The sequence below is a fragment of the Callospermophilus lateralis genome, chromosome Y (genome assembly GCF_048772815.1).
Source record: "Callospermophilus lateralis isolate mCalLat2 chromosome Y, mCalLat2.hap1, whole genome shotgun sequence".
Lineage (NCBI taxonomy): Eukaryota > Metazoa > Chordata > Mammalia > Rodentia > Sciuridae > Callospermophilus > Callospermophilus lateralis.
The window spans coordinates 5,916,805-5,929,534 of NC_135326.1; the positions used below are offsets into that span (position 1 = coordinate 5,916,805).

The 12,730-nt window shown below is 35.6% G+C and overlaps 1 pseudogene; it reads left to right on the forward strand.

The window, feature by feature from the left end:
* The first annotated feature begins 10,876 nt into the window (after positions 1-10,876).
* LOC143639788 (ubiquitin-like-conjugating enzyme ATG3 pseudogene) lies at positions 10,877-11,886 on the forward strand (annotated as a pseudogene).
* Positions 11,887-12,730: the final 844 nt, after the last annotated feature.

Consider the following 12,730-nt stretch of genomic DNA (forward strand, 5'->3'; position numbering starts at 1 on the left):
AAAGCATAAAGAAAATAGTAGAGGAAGGGGAAATCCTACCAGCATCTTCAAGGGATACTATAGCATTAACTATATATTGACTATCGGAAAATAAATTAAATACAGAATTTTTAAACATCACAAAAGCCTGTAATACTGCCTTAAGCTCTACCTTTTGAGCTGATTGTTTGGGTACTAAAATTGTAAAAGTTTGATCAGGTGTAACTATTGCTGCTGTACCATTATTTGATCCATCAGTGAATATATTTGGAGCATTCCCGATAGGTGTTTTTCTTGTCATTTTTGGGAAAATTACAGGATGCGATGACCAAAAAGACAATAAAGGATTAGATGGTAAGTGGTTATCAAATGAAACATTAGATTTGCACATGATTATTGCCCAAGTATTTAACTCATTAGCTAACTCATCAATTTGATTCATAGTATATGGAGTAATAATTTTATTGGGAGAAATTCCAAACACTCCCTTTGCTGCTTTTATTCCTTTGAGTATTAATTGTCCTACAGCCTCAGGATACCTAGTAAGAATAGTGTTAGGAGAATAAGATAAATGTATCCATAATAATGGACCTTCTTGCCAAAATACTCCTGTAGGAATATTTTTTGTTGGTAGTACAATATATAATAAAGGCAAACTTATATCAATTCTATCCAAATGCATATTTTCCATATATGTTTCAATGATTTTTAATGCCTTTCTTGCTTCAGGCGTTAACATTCGTGGTGAATTTGGATCTGATGGACCTTTTAGGATATCAGATAAAGGTCCCAACTCTCCTGTTGGTATACCTAGATAAGGCCTTATCCAATTTATGTCTCCTAATAACTTTTGAAAGTCATTAAGTGATTTGAGTTGATCTACTCGTATTTGAATTTTTGGTGGATGGACCATGGTTGAGGATAATAGAACTCCTAAATAATTAATTGGAAAATTTAATTGTACTTTATCTATTGCTATCTCTAGATTATAATTTTTTAATAAGTTTGTAAGTGTGGCATAACAGTCTAGCAATGTGTTTTTAGCTTTGTGTGCTAATAATACATCATCCATATAGTGAAATATTTGTAGTTCAGGATTTTGATTTCTAAGTGGCTGGATTGCTTTGTTAACATAAATTTGACACATAGTTGGGCTGTTAGCCATCCCTTGAGGGAGTACTTTCCATTCATATCTCTGATCAGGACCTTCATGATTCAGTGCAGGGATAGTAAATGCAAAACGTGGACTATCCTCAGGATGAATTGGAATTGAAAAAAAACAATCTTTAATATCTATAACTAAAACATACCAAGTTTTTGGCAAAGCAGACAATTGAGGAATCCCCGATTGAGCAGGTTCCATAATAACCATCTCATTATTAATGGCTCTTAAATCTTGCAATAATCTCCATTTACCAGATTTCTTTTTGATGACAAAAATGGGAGTACTATGGGGAGATACAGAAGGTTGTATATGTCCTTCTGCTAATTGTTGTTTGACCAGATCATGGGCTGCTAGTATCTTTTCTTTAGTCAGGGGCCACTGAGGAACCCATACTGGTCTTTCTGATTTCCAAGTAATTTTTATTGTCTCAGTGGCCCTTTCTGAAAATCCAACCCATGTCTCTATGTTCCTTGATCTATTTGTATTGGTGCTGCTATACCTTGTTCTTGTTTTCCTAATCTTTTTCCTTTCCTAAAACCTTGTCTAGTCATAATAGTGGGTGCATTTTGGTTGATGTTATTTGTTAATGTCAAACCTAATTGATCTAGGACATCTCATCCCCATAAATTTATAGGAAGATGATCCAATACATATGGCTGTATAATTCCTTCACATCCTTCAGGATCCTTCCAATCTAATACCATTGCACTTCTATGGGGATTAGTCGCCACTCCTAGGCCTCGAAGCGTTTGAGTGGCTTGTTGTAATGGCCAATGTTTTGGCCATTCTTGACGAGAGATGATGCTAAGATCTGCACCTGTATCCAGTAGCCCATTAAATTCATGTCCTTGAATATTTAGTTTTAGCATGGGGCGAGAATCTAAATTTAAAGACAGCATAGCCCAATCTACACCTGTGGAGCCTAATCCCTTGGAACCTTTTTCTATAGCACGACTGGAAAATTTATCATGTAGGCTTGGTATTATTAGTAACTGTGCTATTCTATCTCCTGGTGAAATTACTGATATACCATTTGGAGAACTGGCTATAATTTTTATTTCACCTTCATAATCGGGATCAATTACCCCAGGACTTATCATAAATCCTTTTAGAGTAGAAGAGCTGCGTCCCAATAATAAGCCTACTGTTCCTTTGGGAAGAGGTCCTTTCACCCCTGTGGGAATGATTTGAACTCCCATCTCTGGAGTTAGTACTGATCTGGCGGAGGCGCAGATGTCCAATCCTGCACTCCCTCTGGTTTGTCTGATGAAGGATCTGATGGACAATGTGTCCTGGGCACTACCCTGATGGGGTTGCTGGGTTCCTCCAGTGCTCTGTATATTTGTGGTTTTGGGCCCCAGAGCATTGGGCCCCCCTGTCCATTTTTTGGCAATGGAGCCCAATGCCTTTCTCCACGATATCGTGGATAAACACTTGGTCCTTGTTCGTTTTTTGATAATGGAGTACCCTCTATTGTGGTTTGAGAACGGCATTCATTAGCCCAATGTCTCCCTCTACGGCATCGTGGGCAAATACCTGGTATTCTACTCCTCTGATACCTAGTTTTGTTAAACCCTCCTCCTATGGGGCAATTCCTTTTAAAATGTCCTGTTTGTTCACAATTGTAGCATGTTCTTGGTCTGGAATCTAAAGCCTGTTTTACTGCAGCTGCCACAATTTGCCCTTGTTCATTAATGTCTCTGGCATCTAAAGCCTGTTTTACTGCAGCTGCCACAATTTTCCCTTGTTCATTAATGTCTCTGGCATCTAAAGCCTGTTTTACTGCAGCTGCCATGACTTGCTCTTGTTCATTAATGTCTCTACATAATTTAATATATGTGTTTAAATCTTCATGTTTCCATGGTCTAATGATATCTCTGCACCAACGATTCACTTGGTCATAAGCCAGTTGTTTTATTAATGGCATTGCTTGTTCTGTATTCCCCAAAACTCTGGTAGCTGTTTGAATAAGCCTATCTACAAATTCAGCATAAGATTCATTAGTTCCTTGTATTATCTTAGATAATTGACCTTGTAAACCTCCATGTCCTTGTAAAGTCTTCCATGCCTTAACTGCATCTACAGCAATTTGTAAATATACACCACGATCATATGCAATTTGTTGCTGCTGATCCTCATAAGGTCCCTTTCCTAACAACATATCTAGATTTCTCTGAGGATAACCAGCTGCTGCATTTCGCCTAGCCGTCTCCTTGCAAAATTCCTCATTGGCAACCTTCCATAACAGGTATTGTCCTCCATTTAGCACAGCTTTACACATATTAGCCCAATCTGCTGGCGTCATGTTCAAGTTGGTAATGGATTCGACCAAGCTTACAGTGAAGGGTGCTTGAGGACCATAGGTTGTTACAGCCTCTTTTAGCTGCTTCACTGTTTTGAAATTTAAAGTATGGTAAATTCGCTGCCCTCCTACCTCAAATACAGGGCATGTTAATACTTGAGATCCTGTCTCAGGATCTGAACTATCCACTGCGGGGGTTGGGGGACTCTCAGCATATGGAGGTGGCCTTGTCAGTTGGACACTTATGTCCTCTGGTGATAGGAAGGTGTTAGTAGCAGTCTCCTGTAGAGGTGGTGCTGTTGGTTAAACACTTAAGCCCTCTGGTGATAGAAAGGTTTTAGTAGCAGTCTCCTTTTGTAACTTTCCCCCTGATGGCTTTTTCTGCTCTAAACTTTCTTTCTCTGTCTGATTAGCTCGAAAGACCTTCTCTTTTACTTGAATCTTTTCCTCTTTCTGACTAACTTGAGAGACCTCCTCTTTTACTTGAATCAATATGTCTTCTCCTTCCTCTACCTTTGTCTGAATTGAAGGTTTTGGACTAAGAAAACCAGATACCAATGTCCACAATGCCAATGTGCCAGCTGGCAGAGTTCCTGGGCTGTTCTTTTGTATTCTTTTAAATCTTCACCATGATGGTTCCATTGTGATATATTTAACAACTCCTCCTTAAAAAGCCATGGGCTACATTTTTGCATTGTATCAACTTTTGCCCTGACTGTTCTTGATTTTACTGAGATGCCTTCTTCCTCTAACAATTTACTTAACACTCTTTCAGTTTGTTTTTTACTAGTTTCTGATCCTGTATTTCTACTATAATACAACCCAACAAGATGATGCCAAACAAAACCGAGACAGAATGAAATAAAAATGGAACAACAAAAATTCATTATAGCCTTTCTATCCTCCTGACATGTGCATCCGTCCTTTCTCCCTATCTGTTCCTCAGACGTAAATAGTTTTTCCTCAGAAGTGAGCGGTTTTTCTTCCGTCTCACTCTTCTCCAGGGACAGGCAACTTAAAACAAAAATAAAGCAAAACAAAAGAGGAATCTTAAAATGGCTCCCCATCCTCTCAACCTGCCCTCAGGGGCGAGTGGTTTACTTACCCTCAGTCGCTCCCCCTGCGAGCCCCCAAATGCCGCAGTCTGGCTGGGCACAATTCAGGAGCCACTTGTCAAAAGAAACTAACTTTATTTTTAGAACCACACAAGATAAACAAACAGCTCCTCAGGAAAAAACCCTCAGAGCCCAACTGCCACCACCGGCTTCCCACAAGCCACCCACCCCAACAACCTCTTCCTCCCACAATCCTCCTGCTCTTGAGGCCAATTGGCTGGATCGCATGGGCGGAGCCAAAAAAGTCCCCCAATGAGCAGCTCCGTGGTCTGAAAAGGCAGGTAAACAGCCCAATGAGCATCACCGCAGAGGAGCCAATCAGCTAGATGTTGCTGGGGCCGCTGTGAGCCAATCATCAGCAGGGAGTCTGAAAGTTTGCTGGGGCCCCTTCAGCTCATCAGCTGGCAGTCTGAAAGTTTTTTTTTATTGGTGCTGGGATTAAACCTAGGCCCTTGTGCAAGCTAGGAAAGCACTCTACCAACTGAGCTAGATCCCTGGCCAAAATAATCAAACTTTTTAAAAATTTTGTGAGAAATATCAATGAAATTTTTTAAAAACATAGTTTTGAATCTATAAATCACTGAGCAATATGGGCATTTTAAATATAAAATTATTTGTTTCTAAACATGGGGTATGTTTTCATTTGTTTATATCTTTTAAAATTTAACTTAGGGTGTTTTAGTTTTCAGTGTTCACATCTTCCCATTATTTGTTTAAATTCATTCATAAATTATGTTTCTCTAGCTATTTTATAGTTTATTGATAGTTTATATCTGCAGCTGGGGACAATGCCTTTATTGTCCCAAGGCAGAACATAGACATGAAGGTTATTATAAGATTCAAGACTTGATCCAGTTGTTTTTTTCACATCCTCTCCTTTAGTTTATCTTGTTTTTATTTTACAAACTGCTAAACAAAAAATGGCCACATATAAGGTCCCATATGAGGGCCATCACATACCAGAAGAGGAGCACCATAGAGTCAAAAGAGTATGCAGTTACTCAGTGCTCAATTTTACACCATAATCTCCAGAGAATATTCTCCTAAAGTTATTAATTATTTATTCTAAAGCAGTGGGTTTTATATTAAGCTGAACTTCTCATTTTCTGAAACTTCCCACTCTAAGATGTTGCCACGCGTGTAGAAGGAAACACCCAACTTTGTCCACCTGAACACTTCTGAAGATATTTAGTGTTTCTTAGCATTAATGGTAGGTCAGCATGAGTCTCTGACCTACAACAACCCTCCAGTGAGGAACTTTTGATCCCCCAGGGATTGGAAATGTCATTAGCTTTATGAAATCCTTATAGAACTGCAGGTTAGGACTCACTCAGGCTCAGGTTAGGACTCACTCAGGCTCAATAGTTAGAAGGTTTTGGAGCACAAACTCTTGCTCACTCCTGACACACACACACACACACACACACACACACACACACACACACTAACATAACAGAATTGATAGACCTCTGAAAAATCAGACCTAGTACTAAGTGACACTCTGGTCACTGGGATGTGATCAATGTTCTTTTTTACCATAGGGCAAGTTTGACTCATGCAGATAATCCTTAGGGACTAACCAGTTTAATGTTCTGTCTCTAAGTCTGATTTTGTTTCCCTACAATTTTTTGGGAAGCAGTTGGGTCTGAAGCCAGCACAGCTTGAGTGACAATTGACAGGAAATGTGACAAGGTGTCACATATCCATCTGTTACCAGGCCAGTGCTAGAGGCTTTCTCCAGTTGCCCACATGTGAAAAGGGCAAGCTAGGATGTTATTTCCCATCTAATGTACCAAAATAGATTATAAAAAATATTTTAAATTATGGCCATAAAAAGATAACAAAAACATTTTGGAGATGCAGAAAAGCAAGGTTTATTTTGCATGTTGTGGACTTAAGTGAAGTCTTTCCCAAAGTTTGAGCACAGCCCTTTGTCCTCAGTGTCTTCTATACAGAACAGACAGTTTCAACACTCTCTCAGTCAAGTAGTCTTTATCCCTCCCTTCGTTCTCCAGGTAGTTCTGATTCTTGCCAGAGATGCTGAGCAATATGATTACAGATGTATAAACTAGCAGTATGTAGGTATTAACAAAGATAAAAATAAATGTGAGGAAAGAGTCCCTGCATCAACAAAACCAGCTAAAATGGGCTGGGAACCACTAAAATAGATTTAGGGAAGCCTGAAAAGACTGTCCATGGGCAGCATAGGGGTTGAAAAATTGGATACTCTTCCTTTGAGTAGAATCCTGAGGAGGCTCCTGAGTTACAAACTCCCAGCAGAGAATGGCAACAGCCAGACACTAGGGATTTGTTGATCTAATCTAATATTTCTAGAGCAGTCACCACTCATCAAGGTTCCTGAGATCTGATTAGACTAAGACCCACCTGCTGGAACACCATTTATATAATTCTGCAGTGATCCTATCCTGAGAATGCATCAATCTTGTATAACCAGACAAAACTCCCAGTTGACTATATTATCTTATACTGTTGAGAATGGAAACTGAGATTTTTTTGAACTCTAATTTGTAGCTTGGTGAGTAACATAAAAAGAGAAGGAGTTTAACAACCCTCATCCCTTGCCCTTGTACTCTCAGTACATAGATCAAGAAGAAATGAAAGAAATACAGGTGAACATAGACAATGACCAAATAATTTGATTATTTTGATAACCTCAGTGAAAATGATTCATTAACTTCTTCCTAATTTTTTCTTTTCATTTTGATTTTGTTTTTCTGTGTGCTTTTTTTCTCTGTTGATTTGTTTATGAATATATATATATATATATATATATATATATATATATATATATATATGATTTTTAGCACTTTTAAATGTATCAATTTTTCTCTTGCCTCCGGAGCTTATATGGTTTTAGCAGCATATTTAGTATTTTTTGTATTTTTTTCATTTGTATGTTTCTCTTTCTCTTTTATTATGCCAACAGACAAATTCTGTTTTTCAATTTCACTCTCTTCTCTTTTTCTTTTTCTTTATTTTTCTCCTCTTTTCTTTTAACTATTACATTGTATATCTCCTCTGCATTCTCCCTGCTCACTTTTTAAAATTATAAACTCATTTCTACATTCTAGTACATTTTCTTCTCTCCTAAATAACTGTATTTTTACCATCTTTTAGCACGTATTGGATTATATAACTCCTGGACCCACCATTAATAGTATTGCAATTATTACTGCTGTGGATGTCATAATTGATAAGTTTTTATGAGATATATCTCATATATAAAAATATGGTTACATATTTTTAATGAAAGCAATTGCTGTCATTGCCATTTCTGATTCTTTTTTCTTTTTCTTTTTTATTCCGATAATTAACATTGAACATGTCATAGTAGAAACCAACAATTTAGTTTAATCCTGTGTAAGTCTGGGGTTTTACTATTATTTGTTTTCATTTATTCTGTGAGGTACTTGAATTTCAGAAACACTACAAGTTTATAAGGTATAAATTCTGCTAATGAACTAAAATCAAACGAAAGACAGCACACCTTGCTCTATGAATTAATGACATTCAATCTTCAGCTATATTTTAATACAAAGAATACAAGAGACAAAACTCCAAACTAATGATCAGGCTCAAGTAGAAATGGCTAGGTTTTGTCTTCCATGTTTCATCTATATACATCTATTGCTGGAGGAGAAACACAGAAATAACACAAAGTCTGTGGACACACCTTTGAGGGGTATCTCAATCCATATCACTCTAGGTCACTGTACTAATTAAATATTTTGCTGTTAAAAGGCACACAAATAAGAGAGGAAAAGAAATATCTTCCACCAGATCCAAAGAATCCTACATATGAATACAAGAAATATGGGGGAAAAAGCAACCTAACACAAAACTTTGTAAAGGTCATAATTCATTATCAAATGATCCTAAAGTATTGAAGTAGACAAAATATCAGATAAGATATTAAAAAATATTATTAAAATAATCAATGAATTCAAAGGAAATACAAAAAAATTAAGGAAGGCAGTACAGAATACAAATGAGAAATTACATCCTATGTATATATGAGATATCAAAGTACATTAACGTATTCTACTGCGATGTACAAGTAATTAAAACAAATAAAAATTTTTTAAAAGAATACAAATGAGAAAATTTAATAAGAAGATAGAAGTATAGCAAAAAAAACAGATCTCTTGAAAATGAAGGACAGAATAAATTAAACACCATGTTCAGTTCAAAGTCTGTAATATAGTAGATCATACCAAAAACAGCATCTCAGAGCTGGAAGACAAAGTGTTCAGGCTTGAAAATTCAGACATATTAAACACAAAGTGACAATAATCAGAATATAAAAGAACTTAGACAACATAAAGTGTCAAAATTTAAGAAAAAAAATGGAATTGAGAAAGGCTGTAATATAAAGACTTGTTGATTGCATTAATTCTTCAGGAAATTAATAATAAAAAAATTGCTCAAATGTCAGAATGACATGGACATCTAGATATAGGACACATTTAAAACACAGGTAGATAAGACCAAAAAAAAAAATAACTCTCCCTGACATATTATGATTAAAATGCCTAACATTCAAAATAAAGATAGAATTTTAAAAGCTTCAAAAGAAAATATCAAGACACATTTAGAGGCAAGCTAATCAGAATCATTTCTAATATTTCAGCACAAATTCCACAAGTCAGGAGGACTTGTGACAGCATGCTTCAATAAAGATTGCTATATCCAGCAAACCTATCATTTAGAGTTGAGATAAAAATAAATGCCTTCAAAGATAGGCAGAAACTAAAAGAAACCATGACCACTAAATGAATAGTACAGAACTTACTTTTTAAATAATTCACAGAAAAAATTTTTAAAGAGATGACCAGAATTCACAAAAGAACAAATCACATTTGAAGAATAGCTAAATAAATTAGAAATAGGACCAAATTAAGCATGATAAATATACCAAAATAGCAGGAATCAATAAACATCCCTCTATATAACATTGAATGTAAATGTTATGAACTCTTCAATTAAAGAATGGATCAAAAAATAATATCAAACTATATGTTGTTTCCAAGAAATATAAGCAAAGAAAACTACAGACTAATAGAAAAAGATGGAAAAAATTCATCATGAAATGGAGATTGAAAACAAGAACTAATTACTATTATATACAACAAAACAGATTTCACCCAAAATTAATCAGAAGAGACAAAGATGGTCATTTCAAATTAGTAAAGGGAAAATCAAACAAGAATATATAATAATAATCATAAATATTGATATACCAAACATGAGTTTAACTAATCACATAAAAGAGACAATTCAAATTGAAAGTCCAGATGGACCCCCATACAGTAATATTGGATTATTTCAACACATTTCCTCACAATTACACAGGTTTTCATACAGAAAAGCAATAAAGATTTTTTGAACCTAAAAAATATTATAAATCAAATGGACCAACAGATCTCTATGAAATATTTCATCCAATAGCAGCTTAAAACACTTTTTTTTTTGCAGTGGCCCATGGAATTTTCTTCAAAATAGATTGTTTTAAACCACAAAGCAGCTCTTGGAAAATAAAAAATTTGATATAATTTCTTGCATCTTTGTATATAATAATGGAATAAAATTAAAAATCAATACCAAGACACATTACAGAAACTATATAAACACATGGATGCTTAATAAAAGTATTTTGAATAAATAATGGGTCATAAAAGAAATCAAGAAAAAAATTCTTAAAAATTTTAGACTCAAAGGAGAACAGGTGTAAAATAACATAACCACTTGGACAGTATGAAGGCAGATTGAAGAGTAAATTTTATAGCAATAAGTGCTGACATTAAAAAAATCAAGGAAAAAAATAAAACAACCTAATGATGCATCTCAAGGCCCTAGGGGGAAAAAAGAACAAATTAATTCCAGAACCAGTAGAAGGAAGGAAATATGTATCATCAGAGTTCAGATCAATAAACTTCAAAATTAAAAAAACAAATACAAAAACCAATGAGACAAAGAGTTTGTTCTTTAAAAAGACAGCAATATGGATAAGGCCTTAGCCAAACTAAGAAAAAAAAAAAAGAAGGGGGGAGGGGGGTAAATTAAAATGATAAGTCACTACAGATATCTCAGAAATACAGCACATAATTGGGGAATATTTTGAAAACTTATGCTCCAATAAGTTAAAAAACCTGAAAAATACATGCATTTCTAGACAAATGTGAGCTCCAAAACTAAATCAAAAGAACATATATAGCCGTCCTGACCTGTCCCGTCTCTTCGGGTGCTGCCATCTGGGTGCCTTTGCGAGTTGGAGGCATTGGAGACATCTTTTGACTTCCCGGCCCCTATCCCGGCTGCCCTCCCCATCCCATCGCGGGGCCTGCCACTGTTCCGGCCCCAGGATGCAGAATGTGATTAATACGGTGAAGGGAAAGGCCCTGGAAGTGGCTGAGTACCTGACCCTGGTCCTCAAGGAATCAAAATTTAAGGAAACAGATATGTAATCACCCCAGAAGAGTTTGTGGCAGCTGGAGATCACTTAGTCCACCACTGTCCAACATGAAAATGGGCTACAGGGGAAGAATTGAAAGTGAAGGCATACCTACCAACAGGCAAACAATTTTTGGTAACCAAAAATGTGTCATGCTATAAGTGGTGCAAACAGATGGAATATTCTAATGAATTGGAAGCTATCATTGAAGAAGATGATGGTAATGGAGGATGGGTAGATACATATCACAACACAGGTATTGCAGGAATAACTGAAGCAGTTAAGGAGATTACATTGAAAAACAAGAATAGTATAAAACTCCAAGATTGCTCAGTGCTTTGTGAAGAGGAAGAAGAGAAAGATGAAGGAGAAGCTGCAATAGGGAGAATAGGGAGAGTGGATTATTGGAAACAGATGAGGCTACCCTAAACACAAGGAAAATAGTAGAAGCTTGTAAAGCTAAAACTGATAATGGAGGTGAAGATGCTATTTTGCAAACCAGAACTTATGACCTGTACATCACTTAAGGTAAATATTACCAGTCACCATGATTATGGTTGTTTGGCTATGATGAGCAATAGCAGCCTTTAACAGTTGAGCACCTGTATGAAGACATTAGTCAAGATCATGTGAAGAAAACAGTGACCACTGAAAATCGCCCTCATCTCTCACCACCTCCCTGTGTTCTGTTCACCCATACAAGTATGCTGAAGTGTTGAAGAAAATCATTGAAACTGTTGCAGAAGGAGGGGGAGAGCTTGTTGTTCATATGTATTTTCTAATTTTTTTGAAATTTATACAATCTTTCATTCCAACAATAGAATATGACTACACAAGACACTTCACAATGTAGTGAAGAGAACATAGAATCTATTCCTAATTATTGATTCTGATTTTTAAATAATTAACCATAGGTGTGACCATTGGCCATATTAACCAATATATACAGTTTCTCTAATAAAAGGACTTATATGTTTATGAATTAAATAAAAAATATTTCACTCCCAGCCTTACTGATTTAAAAAAAAATGTGTGTAAATAGAGAAACAAAAGAACATACATATATAGAATCATATCATCATCAAGTAGTGATAGTTTGAGTTCTTCTTTACCTCTTTGTATTCTTTTAATTTCCTCCTTCTATCTAATTGCTCTGGCTAGAGTTTCAAGAATGATGTTGAATAGAAGTGGTAAAAGAGAATATTAAACTATCATTATTTACTAATGATATGATTCCATATCTAGAAGATGCAAAAGATTCCACCAGAAAACTTCTCACATTAATAAATGAATTCAGCAAGGTAATAGGATGTAAAATCAACATACGTAAATCAGATGCATTCCTACACATCAGTAATGAATTCACTAAAGAGAAATTTGGAAAAACTACTCCATTCACAGTAGCCTCAAAAAAAAAAAAAAAAAAAAAAAACTGGAAACCAATCTAAAAGAAGAGGTAAAAGACCTCTTAAAAACTACAAAATACTAAAGAAAGAAATTGAAGAGAACTTCAGAAGATATAAAATCTCTATCGCTCTTGGAGAGACACTATTAATATTGTCAAAATGGCCATACCACTAAATGTGTTATATGGATTTAATGCAATTCCTATTAAAATTCAAATGGCATTTTCTATAGAAATAGAAAAGGCAACCATGAAATTTATTTGGAAAAATAAGAGACCCAGAATAGCCCAA